A 13,487-nucleotide genomic window follows, 5' to 3' on the forward strand; every position below is an offset into this window, starting at 1 on the left:
GTAGCGGGGCCTGTGATGGGTTGGACCATTAGATGTACATGGTCAGTGTGAAGCTGGAAAGTGTTCTGTACCAACACCACCAAACAATGGAGAACCAGCTCAAAACTCGCCACCCTGAGCCATTGTTAGTAGTGCTATCCAGTTCAAAGTGGCACTGAGGAGTGGCCATACATTTGTCATGTATAGTCAATGGCGTAGCGTGTGTTGGGGGCCCCGGTAAGGCAAGTGTTTTCATTGTGCTGTGTAGTATTAGTATAGAGTCCCTTACACTAATCCAGTACTGAACCCCCAAACATATTATTGTTTTTGTTTTTTAACCCCTTACTGATATCTGTCGGCACCCTGTCTTTGATGCGAGCTCAGGAACTGAGATTGCATCTTTCCCAGCAGATGATGGCTGTGTTATTCAGCCATCATCTGCCTCTAACATCCTTGTGTAGAGCGGAGCTCTGTCCACAGGTGTTAACCTGTTAAACTTAGCTGCCAGTCTTTTGACAGCGGCATTCACAGCTCACGTCCTGAGGAGCGCGCTGTTCTAATTGGCTGTTGGCTCCAATGCGAGGTGCTCGCGGTCTCACAATGGGTTGCCATGACAGCTGGGGGTCTGCTGAAGACTCCTTATGGCTGTCATGGTGGTGCTCCAATGAGAGCGGGATTTTTTCCTATATAAAGCAACACTGGTATTGCTGAATCCTATATATCCAAGGAGGATAATGGTAGACACTTCACTATTCAATACACCACCTATATCTGTTCCTGCAATAGTCAGTAGCTGTCAGATAGGAAGAGATTCCAGCTTCATAATTAAAATATTGACTTTTTCGATGGATATATAAAAACAAATTACAATTGAAAAGACAAGGCAAGAAGCCTCCACAGAAGGGGGACACGAGCAAAATATAAACCCATCCCACAATAGTGGATAAATTGCTGTATTCAGTCCTTCAGGGTTTAGATTTATTACAGTGCAGGATCTTTCTAGAATAGACCACGATAGAGCCGGATTGTTCTCTAATGCCACCAGTTTTGTGACTATTATAGATAAAGTGCGAGTCCTATATTTCAATAGAATACAGATATCTAACCGCAAGATGAAGGGTTCTCCTCTAATAAGTATTGATCCCTTGCCCTGTACTGATCAGATCTGAACAGCAATTTAGTTTGTTTTATTTTATAGATGGCAAAGTAGTAAATCCATGACTGCTGCTGTTTCCTCACAGGTAGATAACACTGACGCGGAGGGACGGCTGCTGTTGGCGGACGCTCTGTGTTACGCACACAACTTTAATGCAAGAGCGATCGTAAATGCAGCGACATTAACAGGTATGGGAGCTGCGTACACATGATGGAAGGGGCTGGAAGAATGTACACATGGGCTCCGATTCATTAAGTGTGGGGTCTCAACGTGAGAGGCGCGCGCCACTTAGGATGCCCCAAACTCGTTATCACTGCTGTGCGGATCCATGCACCTCGCAAGAAACAGGACTGGAGTAACACTTGTAGAGTAAGAATCACCCCCCACTTTTGATGAATTTAATGGGCGGGTGTAGCCAGGCCCCATCCCCCTTCACCAGCTCAGAATAGATGATCCGTTACTGATCGGTGAGGGTCTGACCAGGGAATAACTGTCCCTGATTGAGCTTTTTTTTTAATTCAAGTTACAAAATTGAGTGGCAGATTGGATACTTGATTACTGCTCCATACCTCCTCTTACAGGGCTGCCAGAAAAAGCCGAGTGCAGCACTGGGCAGCCCCCCATAGGATGAGCAGAGCAGCGGTCAGGTATCTGCATTGCCGCTCTATTTAACCAGAGATAAAAGTTCCAATTTTGCCGATCAATACGGTTACCGATCAGTAAGATTTCACCAGTAGACTTGGGCGACTTTGCAGAGGGAACCCGGGTTCCTGGATCACGCCTGCCCATCAGCTGATCGCCGCCGCAGCTGCATATGTCACATGCTGTGACTGACACAGGCGCGACACATGCAGCTGCAGAGCCGTTCAGCCGGTGTGATCCAGGAAGCCGGGTTCCCTCTGCAGCTTATTTGGTAAGCGCTTATAGCTTGCCGAATAAGAGGGAACCCGAACAAATTTGCTCAACTCTAATCACCAGTCCTATGGATGGGTAATAACTGGAGAACCCTTTTAATTTGGATTTCAAAAAAATATAATTAATGTATGTCGTAGAGAAATAATGTTTGTTTTTTCTTTAGCTGTATATTTTATTAGTTTTGCATTGTCTGTCTGGTGGTCTGTGCTTTATGGCGGCTGCAATTGGGTGGAATATGAATGGTGGAAGAAGTGTCAGTAGACACAACCAGCTACCAGGATGTGATTGGTGCAGATGGAGCCCGGCTTTATCCGTTTCACTTTGTGGGATTGTACTGCAGCTGTATGCAGTTATTGTATGTAGATGTCTGCCTGTGTCTTCTCACGAGGAGCGCGGCTCACCGGGAATTGTTGTGTAGGTGCAATGGACGTAGCCCTGGGATCTGCAGCCACTGGAGTCTTCACCAATTCTTCTTGGCTTTGGAATCACCTTCAAGAGGTCGGAAACATTTTACTTTCTATCTTCTTGTCATAACATGCTCTTCTGTCTGAATCATTGTTCATTTCACTTTATTCCCCCCCCTTTCCTTATTCCAGTAGCTCTTTATTTGTCCACTAACATAACTGTACGAGAGATTTTTTTTTTTTTTTTTTTTTTGGGTTGGGAGGAGGGTGTGTTCTAGTTTTGAAAGACACCATTCACTTTTTGTACTATATTTGTCTTTTTTTTTTAATTTTTTTTTTTATAGCGCTCATTGTGCAGTAAATGACCTGGAACACAATTATTCAGGTCAGTGCAATTACAACAGTGCCAAAGCTGCATAGGTTTGGGCTCCCCCCTTTGTTTGGTCTTAAAGAAAACATTTGGAACTTTTGTAATAAATAAAAAGAATAAAAAAAATTTCTTCCATTCATATAGCTGTGCAAGAGCTTGTTTTTCACATGGCGAGATTTTTTTTTCTCTCTTTTCCTTGACCCAATTATGGGGTCCATGCAACGTTTTGATTTTTCACTGCATTTTTTGGAGGTTATGTTGACCAAAAAAATGTTCAGTTTGGCTTTATTTTTTGTCTTTTCCAGTATTGTAATTCTTAACATTTTTCATTGTTTTTCCTTCATTTTGCAGCAATGCCAAATAGATTCAGATCAGGAAAAGGAATTCAATTCATACTGTCAGGGTGTGTTTTTCTTTACTTGAACTTGTTCTGTATACTGCAGCAATATATAGTAAAAATTACCAGTCGCCTATTAAGATAGGGCAAGGCTGCATAGGAGCACAAAGATGGAGGCAATGAGGGCTTCAGAAGGTGTCTGGCTGCCAACGAAACCATCAGCACCTTCCCATTCAGCACTATTTCAGCTGTCATACAGCGATCTGAGCTAGCTCCAGTTGTTGCTACTAGAGGCAGTTGCCAGCTGTGTAACACTGCCAGCATCTGTTCTGTATGGGGGCGGCTCAGCTCCTGAGAGAACTCCGTACACCTGCACCTTTTGTGGGAAGGCACCAAGTATGTATTCTAGACCTGTGGGATGTCCTCCACATTGCTGAATTTACTGCTGATGTTTCATGTTCCTTCCAGGCCAGCGTTGTGACTGGGGATCGTGTATGGAGAATGCCTCTCTTTGATCATTACACTAAACAAGTGACTGAGTCGGCCCTCGCAGACCTTAATAATGTCGGGAAGTACAGCAGGTAATGGATGTAAATATGGTGGTTGTAGTAGGTTTCTAAAGTATCTCATAGAGCGACCCCCGCCTCTGAGACCTCCATCCATCACCAAAACGGAGATCCAGATTTGCTCATCTGTTGGAATTCCTATAGAAATGATTGGTGAGATCCTAACCACATGGGTGCACCCCTACAGGATATGTCATCAATTTCTATCATGGGAATATTATTATTATTATTGGGGTTTTTTTTTTCCTTTTTATGTGGATTTTATTAAAAAATAAACCTACAATTTCCACATCAGTAGTATACATGAGGTAATGTATCTTGCTCCACAGAAACTAATGAAAGGTTTTCTTCTCGCAGATCTGGGGGTGCGTGTACGGCCGCGGCTTTCTTGAAGGAGTTTGTCACGTCCCCGCACTGGGCTCACCTGGATATAGCCGGAGTCATGTCCAACAAGGATGAGGTCCCTTATCTGCGCAAGGGCATGTCCGGCCGCCCCACAAGGACTCTGGTAGAATTCGCCGATCGGCTGAGTAAGGACAAGAAGCCCAAATAATCCGGACATCAGTTACCGGATCTGCTTCGTCCTATGTGGACGTAATGAACTAAAGCGCAATGACCTTGCTATGCACTTATTTTTTTACTAACACGACCAAAGCAAATCTAGAATCTGCGCCTCCATCTTCAGATGATTCTGCAATTTTAATACATCTATGTGCTGAGTGGAGAAATGTCTGAAAATAAAGAAAAAATCAAAAATTTTATCTGCCAGTCATATCTCACACATTTGTTTTATAGGTGTTGAACGCTTTAGGCACGATTCATCATTGCATTTTGGACGTGACAAATTAATCAAACTATTTGTACTTTTTTTTTTTCCTCCAAGCGGTTTCTGATTTTTATGTCAGTGTGACTTTCCAGATGAATTAAACAGATTCATTAAATGCGACTATTTAAAAAAAAAAAAGTTGCAAAATTTGGCACAATTCTACTCTTCTAGTCCTCCCTGGAGTGAATATATCAGTTATTTGGCTGCAACTTTTCCCATTTAAGCACTCGCAGAACCAGTTAGGAAAAAGACAGCTTGAGGTTATGCTCAAAACTCGAGTCTCATGTGCCATTTTGATGAATCTAGTGCAACAAAGTCAGCAAAAACCACAAGTTGAAAGACTTAAAGGGTTCAATTCATCATAAGCTGGGTATATTTTACTATCTGCCGTACATGTACTGTGCAAGTCATATGTGTATGGAGCTGGGCCGCAAAGTGTAAATGATTAAGTCACGGGTTTCCCTGAATCTTCTATATATCAATCTGCTCAGCTCCTGGTCACGCTACAAAGCAGTTGTGGAGTTTCTCACTCAGGATGCTGTTTTCTCCTGATGTAGATTTACTGAATATATTAGTGGAAGGGATCTTCCTGGCATTTGTTCTCAGTAGATTCCTTTTGTATAGTTAATGGGGACCTGTCTCCTTGGAAAACGCCACCTTCAAGTCCACACTCACTGCAGCAAAACAAATCTGCTTCTCATATCTTATATCCTCCCTGTCTCGCAACCCTAATCAGCTATTCAGTAGTTTCAGTTGTCTCTTCCATCCCCCAGCACCCCCTCTCTCTCCTCTCATATCAGCTGCAGACTTTGCTTAATTCTTCAAGCAGAAAATTAACATCTGAGAAAGCTCAGGCCTACAGCCCTTCCTCATAACTCAGCCCTCCTCCTCCAAAACCAGTGTCTCTGCCATTATAGAAGACCAACTTTCCTCTCTACTCTCCAGATCACATCTCGCCACCTGTGCACTTGACTGATCCTGTCCCACCTCATACTAAACCTCACCAGTCTTCATCCCACCTCTTCAACCTCTCACTAACAACTGGGGTCTTCCCCCTTATGCTTTATATGTACCTTGATCACGCCCACCCTTGACCCATCCTCTGTATCTAGCTATCGACTCGTATCACTTCTCCCCTATGCCTCAAAACTACTGGAACAACACGTCCATCTTGAACTGTCCTCCCACCTCTCTTCCTGCTCCCTCTTTGACCACTTATAATCTGGCTTCCAGCTGCATCACTCCACTGAAACTGCCCTGACTAAGGTCACCAATGACCTACTAACTGCCTAAGCCAAGGGACACGACTGTCCTCCTCCTAGACCTGTCCTCTGCCTTCGACACAGTGGACCACTCCCCCTTACTACAGATTCGCTCATCTCTTGGCATCACAGACTTGGCCCTATCTTGGATCTTGTCATACCTAACAGACCGGACATTGTCTCCCTCTTGCACACCACCTCATCACCCCCTATCTATAGATGTCCCCAAAGGTTCAGTTCTAGGACCCATGCTCTTCTCAATCTACACCTTTGGTTTTCAGTATCACCTCTATGCCGATGACACACAGATCTACCTCTTTGGACCTGATGTCACCTTCTTGCTTACCAGAATCCCAACATCTGTCTATTTCATCTTTCTTCTTAGCTAAATTTCTAAAACTTAACATGAACAAAATAGAATTTGTCACCTTTCCCCCATCTCTCTCAACCCGCCTCCCAACCGACCTGGCCATCAAAGTCAATGCCTGTTCACTCTCCCTAATCTCACTTGCTCGCTGCCTTGGGGTTATCCTTGACTCTCATCTCTCTTTCAAACAACATATCCAAGCCCTTTCCACTTCTTGCCAATTCCAACTCAAAAATATTTCCTGGATTCATGCATTCTTGGTTCAGGAATCTGCAAAAACAATAGTGCATGCCCCCATCATCTCCCATCTCAAAGACTACAATCTCCTGCTCTGTGACCTCCCTTCTAACACACTTTCATCCCTCAATACTATCCTAAACTCTGCTGCCCGACTAATACACCTATTCCCCCACCTCTTCTCCCTGTCAATCCCTTCACTGGCTCCTCATTGATTGACCAGAGACTCCAGTTCAAAACCACAATCATGGCATACAAAGCCATCCACAACCTGTCTCCTCCATACAGCTGTGAGTTAGTCTACCAACATCTATTCTCACCCACCATGGGAACCTTCATAAGAAACCTAAAGACTCACCTCTTCAGACAACCTGCAGTAACCCTTGTTCCATCATACTGCTGCACAAACAGCTCTACCCTCCCTATTGTAGCCTCACACATCCCTTGTAAACAGTGATCCCTCACGGGCAGGGTCCTATCTCTCCTCCTGTACCAGTCGATGACTTGTATTCATGATTATTGTACTTTTTTTTTTTTTTTACACTCTTTTAACATGTAAGGTGTCATGGACGTAATGGTGCTAGAAGAATAATCTGCCCGTTAATAGCAATATAATGTTCCCTGTCCGCCTTATTGAACATTCAGATATAGGGAGAAAATTAACCTCCTGAGAGCTGCTGGATCATTTACCCCTTCATGACCTTTGACGTACATTTACGTCAAAGTTTGTGCCTGCCTTTGATGCGGGCTTGCACACCGACCCACAACTTTTCCCCGCACATGATGGCAGATTTAATCAGTCACCATGTGCCTTTAACAGCCTTGAGTGTAGTGGTGCTCTGCCCGTGGCTGTTATCCGGTTACATCTCGCTGTCCATTACTAACGGTGGGATTTAACACGTGCCGGCCAGAAGTGCGTCATTGCATCTTGACCATCAATGCACCCGACACGTGATCGTGGGGCGCAATTGGATTGTCGTGACAGCCGGGGGTCGGCAGAAGACCTCTGCACCTGCCATTACGATCCTACTGTGAGCACCGGCTTATGGCTGGCTTTCATAGAAGACTGTGATCTCTGCTACACACAGCAATGCTGATGCACAGGGGTGGATTAAGGGTAGCCAGGGCCCCGGGCTGTTCAGACTCCATAGGCCCTCCGGTCATGTGACGGGGTCGGGAAGTCACTAGTTTTCATGACGCATACGTGGCGGGAAGGGGTTAAATACTGAGGTAAAAAAACTCTGCAAATACGCAACGTGTGCACGAGGCCTCACAAATACTGAGGTAAAAAACCCCAAATGCTCAGTGTGTCCATGAGGCCTTACAAATACTGAGTGAAAAACTCACCAAATACTCAGCGTGTGCACGAGGCCTTATAAATACTGAGGTAAAAACTCATCAAATACTCAGCGTGTGTACGAGGTCTTACAAATAGTGGAAGGCTTCCACCCAACATCTAGTCCTGACTCACCTGTACCTAACATCGAAACCAGCTAATAGCCTGCAATCACCTGCTGACCTGGACCCATGACCTGTCAGACAAGTTACTTCACATGAGTCACACAGAGGCTTCTGCTTCATGAACTTCCCCAGATAGAAGAAGCAGCCTCCGATGTGCAGCCTGTGGCCGGATACACAGGAAGAGACGCTCCTCGTCACAGGCTGTGTCCAGCATGGCAGCAGAGGGGTTAACGCCACAGACAAGTCGCCGTCTCCTCACACACTGAACACGACGCTGCATCTGGCGACGAACAAGCGCACATTGCGCAATGTTAGTCATGTCCCAGATGTTCAGCATGTGGAGGACCAAGGGGGACCAAAAAAGACCCCAGGATTGGAACAGGAGCATGGGAAAGTGGACGGCGGTTGGAGGGGCAGGGTTTATATAGGGGTCGGAGTAAATATATATATATATATATATATACACACAGACACATATTACTACATGCGGGCAGTGCACACATGCACAATCCTCAGGTTGTACAACTTCCAACTGGTCAAAACATTTCAGTATGCCAAGAAATATAGCAGGAATAAAATACATCTCATAGTAACTTGTGTGAGGCACAGGTGACAAGAGCCCGCCATCTCGTGCCCACCTTACTAGAGGTGCCCACATATAACAAAGTTGATGGAAACAGATGCCTTCCACTATGATGATTGGCTACCGGCCGCCCGACCACACCCATTTCACAACTAGTCACACCCATGTCCACGCCCCAACCACACCCATTTAGCACTGCTGATCACACTGACTGGTACTGAGGGCACAGTGGCTGGTACTGTGGGCACATTGACTGGTACTGAGGAAAAGAGAGAAAGAAAGAACAGAGAAACAAAAAAAGAACAGAGAGAAAGGAAAAAAGAACAGAGAAAGAAAGAGGGGATAGAAAAAAAGAACAGAGAGAAAAAAAGAAAGAGAAAGAGGGGAAAGAAAGAACAGCGAGGGAGAGAGAAAGAAAGGGGAAAGAAGGAACAAAGAGAAAGGTGAAAGAAAGAATAACGAGAGAAAAAAAGAAAGAAAGGGGAAAGAAAGAACAGAGAGGGAGAAAGAGAGGGGAAAGAAAGAACAGAAAGTGAAAGAAAGAACAGAGAAAGAAAGAAAGAAAAAGACAAGGAAACTATAAAGATACTATACCAGCTCACATTGTAGTGCCCACCTGAGCCTCCTGGTGCAGGACATATCATGATCCACTCACATGGCCGACATCCCCGAGTCCAAGGCGATCCCGCTGTCCGCGCTCTCAAAGGAGGACATGGTGATGATCTGAAGCATTCCCTGAAGAGCCTCCATGGTTCCGTCACAATCTCCTCTGGTCATTTACATCTCATAGTAACTTGTGTGAGGCACAGGTGACAAGAACCCGCCATCTTGTGCCCACCTTACTAGAGGTGCCCACTGCCCACATATAACAAAGTTGATGGAAACAGATGCCTTCCACTATGATGATTGGCTACCGGCCGCCCGACCACACCCATTTCACAACTAGTCACACCCATGTCCACGCCCCAACCACACCCATTTAGCACTGCTGATCACACTGGTACTGAGGGCACAGTGGCTGGTACTGTGGGCACATTGACTGGTACTGAGGAAAAGAGAGAAAGAAAGAACAGAGAGAAACAAAAAAAGAACAGAGAGAAAGGAAAAAAGAACAGAGAAAGAAAGGGGATAGAAAAAAAGAACAGAGAGAAAAAAAGAAAGAGAAAGAAAGAGGGGAAAGAAAGAACAGCGAGGGAGAGAGAAAGAAAGAGGGGAAAGAAGGAACAAAGAGAGAAAGAAAGAAAGAGAAAGGTGAAAGAAAGAATAACGAGAGAAAAAAAGAAAGAAAGAACAGAGAGGGAGAAAGAGAGGGGAAAGAAAGAACAGAAAGTGAAAGAAAGAAAGAACAGAGAAAGAAAGAAAGAAAAAGACAAGGAAAGAGGGGAAAGAAAGATTCTATAAAGATACTATACCAGCTCACATTGTAGTGCCCACCTGAGCCTCCTGGTGCAGGACATATCATCATCCACTCACATGGCCGACATCCCCGAGTCCAAGGCGATCCCGCTGTCCGCGCTCTCAAAGGAGGACATGGTGATGATCTGAAGCATTCCCTGAAGAGCCTCCATGGTTCCGTCACAATCTCCTCTGGTCATTTTCCATCACGTCACTTCCGATAGAATGTCATGTGCGAGTTTTCAAGTGCTCCTTGGGGCTCCGCCATATACTCCTGTGTCCACGGGAAAAGTAAGCTCCAGGTCGGGGCAGTGGGGCAGACTCTCAAAATCTGGTACGGTTGGGAGGTATGAATGCTCCCCATCATACACCTTGTACACACATGGCTCCGCACACCTCATTCACACACTGTTCCGCTTTGTATGCCTCGTACACACGGCTTCGCTCCGTACACCTCGCACACACAGCTCCATTCAGTACACACATCGTAAACCTCGTGCACATGCGGCTCTGCTCCGTACACCTTATACACACACGGCCACACTCTGTACACCTTGTACACACATGGCTCTGCTCTGTAAACCTTGTACACATGCGGCTTTGCTCCATACACCTCATACACACATGGCTCCGCTCCGTAAACACATGGCTCAGGTCTGTACACTTTGTACACACAGGGATCCGTTCCGTACACCTCGTACACACGCGGCTCCTCTCCGTACACCTGGTACACATGCGGCTTCGCTCCGTACACCTCGTACACACACACGGCTCCGCTCCGTACACGCGTGGCTCCGCTCCGTACACCTCGCACACGTGCAGCCCCGCTCCGTACACCTCGCACACGTGCAGCTCAGCTCTGTACACACAGGGCTCCGTTCCGTACACCTCGTACACACATGCGGCTCCGCTCCGTACACCTCGTACACACACGCGGCTCCGCTCCGTACACCTTGCACACGTGCAGCTCAGCTCTGTAAACACAGGGCTCAGCTCTGTACGCCTCGTACACGCGCGGCTCCCCTCCGTACACCTCTCGCGTGCGCAGCTCTGCTCCATACATCGCGCGCGGCTCCGCTCCGCACACCTCGTACACACACGGCTCCGCTCCGTACACTTCGTACACACACGGCTCCGCTCCGTACACTTCGTACACACACGGCTCCGCTCCGTACACTTCGTACACACACGGCTCCGCTCTGTACACCTCGTACACACGGCTCCGCTCCATACACCTCGTACACACACGGCTCCGCTCCGTACACTTCGTACACACACGGCTCCGCTCCGTACACTTCGTACACACACGGCTCCGCTCCATACACCTCGTACACACACGGCTCCGCTCCATACACCTCGTACACACACGGCTCTGCTCCGTACACCTCGCACATTCGCGGGTCTGCTCCGTACACCTCGCACACACACGCAGCTACATCCATCCTGTAAACCCCTCCTGACCCCACACATACTTTCCTCATCCAGCATCATGACAACCAGCACAGCAGAGTCCCGCATACAATACAATGATGGCTGTGTGCACAGGACCTGTGATGAAGTCACAGGAGGGGAGGAGTCAGGGGTCACATGATCAGGGGCCTCTACTGAAACCCCTGACTCCTCCCCTCCTGTGACCTCATCACAGGTCGTGTGCGCACAGAGCAGGGATTTATCAGTGAGGGGCTGGCGCTGCGGTGGCCGGTGGGTCTGGGAGGGGGAGGAAAGGGTTGATACATGGGGGCGTGGTGCTATGGTGGCGGATTATAATGGGGCAATTTTCCCTGGGCTGGTGGGCCCCCCCACACCACTGGTCACAGACCGCTCCCGGCACTTTATCCCCCGGAATACTGTGATCGAATGCGATCACAGCATCCTGGGAGCAAGCAGAGGGCTGACAGCCCCTCTGCCTTTGGATCGGAGACCCCCGTGGCGTGACGATCGCTGCTATGGCAATCCGACAACACCCGGGTACCAGAGCTGAGAAACTTCCTGTCATGCGCAGTGCATGATCAGGAAGTCTCTCAGGTCAGTGTGCAGAAAGTGCAGCGCTGACAGCTTCTATAGCATGCAGATCTTCATCTGCATGCTATAGTCTAAGCGATCAGCCTGCAAAAAATGATTGTCCCATGGTGGGACAACATGTAAGAGATAGAATGAAGTAAAAAAAAAGTTTAAATAACTGTAAAAATATTTTTAAAAAATCTATATTCTATAATTGTAAAAATATTTAAAAAATAAAAAAAATCAATATTCTATCACTAAATAAATATTTGAATTAAAAAAATCTAAACAATAAAAGTACACATATTTGGTATCGCTGTGTCTGTAATGACCTCTCCTATAAAACTGTCTCACTAGTTAACCCCTCTAGTGAACCCAGTAAAAAAATAAGCAAAAAACAATGCTTTATCATCATACTGCCAAACAAAGTGTAATAACACGCGATCAAAAAGACGGATATAAACATGGTACCGCTGAAAACGTCATCTTGTCCCACAAAAAAAAATAAGCCGCCATATAGCTCCATCACCTGAAAAATAAAAGTGATAGCTCTCAGAATAAAGCAATGCAAAAATAATAATTTTTTATATAAAAGTTTTTATTGTATAAAAGCACCAAAACACAAAAAATGATATAAATGGGGTATTGCTGTAATCGCACTGACCCAAAGAATAAAACTGCTTTATCAATTTTACCACACGTGGAACGGTGTAAACGCCCCCCCCCAAAAAAAAAGAAATTCATGAATTGCTGGCTTTTGCTCATTCTGTCTCTCAAAAAACGTCATGTGCCAAAAAATGGTCCCGCAAAAAACAAGACCCCACATGACTCTGTGGGCCAAAATATTGAACAATCATAGCTCTCGAAATGTGATGATGCAAAAATTATTTTTTTGCAATAAAAAGCGTCTTTTAGTGTGTGACAGCTGCCAAACATAAAAACCCGCTATAACGCCTCTTTCACACTTCCTGATATTTCCGGTAGCGGAGATGTCAGTGTCCATGTGTGTAATACTTACGGCACACGTGTGGCATGCGTGTGCAGCATCAGTACCACATGGACGGGCGCCAGGGAAGAAGCGTTACAGTAAGCACTGTTCCCCGGCGCCGGATGCTGATCTTGTCATTCTCCCCTGCTCTGCGGGCGATCAGCACAAGAAGGGGAGACTGATGAGAGCTATAATCAGCACCCGGCGCCGGGGAACAGCACTTGCTGTAATGCTTCTTCCCCGGCGCCGATGCGTGTCGCATGGATGACATCCATGTGTGTTATGCGTATGCACGTGTGATGGATGTTTTGTGGCCAGCGACGACATTGAAAAACGGACATGTCAGCATGTTTTGCCCATGGACACATGGTCTGTGGAACACACTGACATGTGCACAGAGCCATTCACTTGACTAGGCAAATAGCGCTCCGTTCCTCCTGAGTCTCTTCGCATGGCTGTCCAATGGTATAAAATTCTGTGACATACCCATGGTGTCAATATGATCACTGCACCCCTAGATGAATTCACTGAGAGGTGTAAGTCATAAAATGGGGTCACTTATGGGGGGTTCTGCTGTTTTGGCACCTCATGGGCTCTCCCAGTGAGTCATGGCACCTGCAAACCATAACAGTAAAATCTG

At 46.3% G+C, this 13,487-nt stretch overlaps 1 pseudogene; it reads left to right on the plus strand.

The window, feature by feature from the left end:
* LOC141088516 (cytosol aminopeptidase-like) overlaps window positions 1-4,710 on the plus strand; it is a 41,141-nt pseudogene extending 36,431 nt beyond the window's left edge.
* Window positions 4,711-13,487: the final 8,777 nt, after the last annotated feature.

The sequence above is a fragment of the Dendrobates tinctorius genome, unplaced genomic scaffold, assembly GCF_039654945.1.
Source record: "Dendrobates tinctorius isolate UK_male_01 unplaced genomic scaffold, ASM3965494v1 ptg000039l, whole genome shotgun sequence".
Lineage (NCBI taxonomy): Eukaryota > Metazoa > Chordata > Amphibia > Anura > Dendrobatidae > Dendrobates > Dendrobates tinctorius.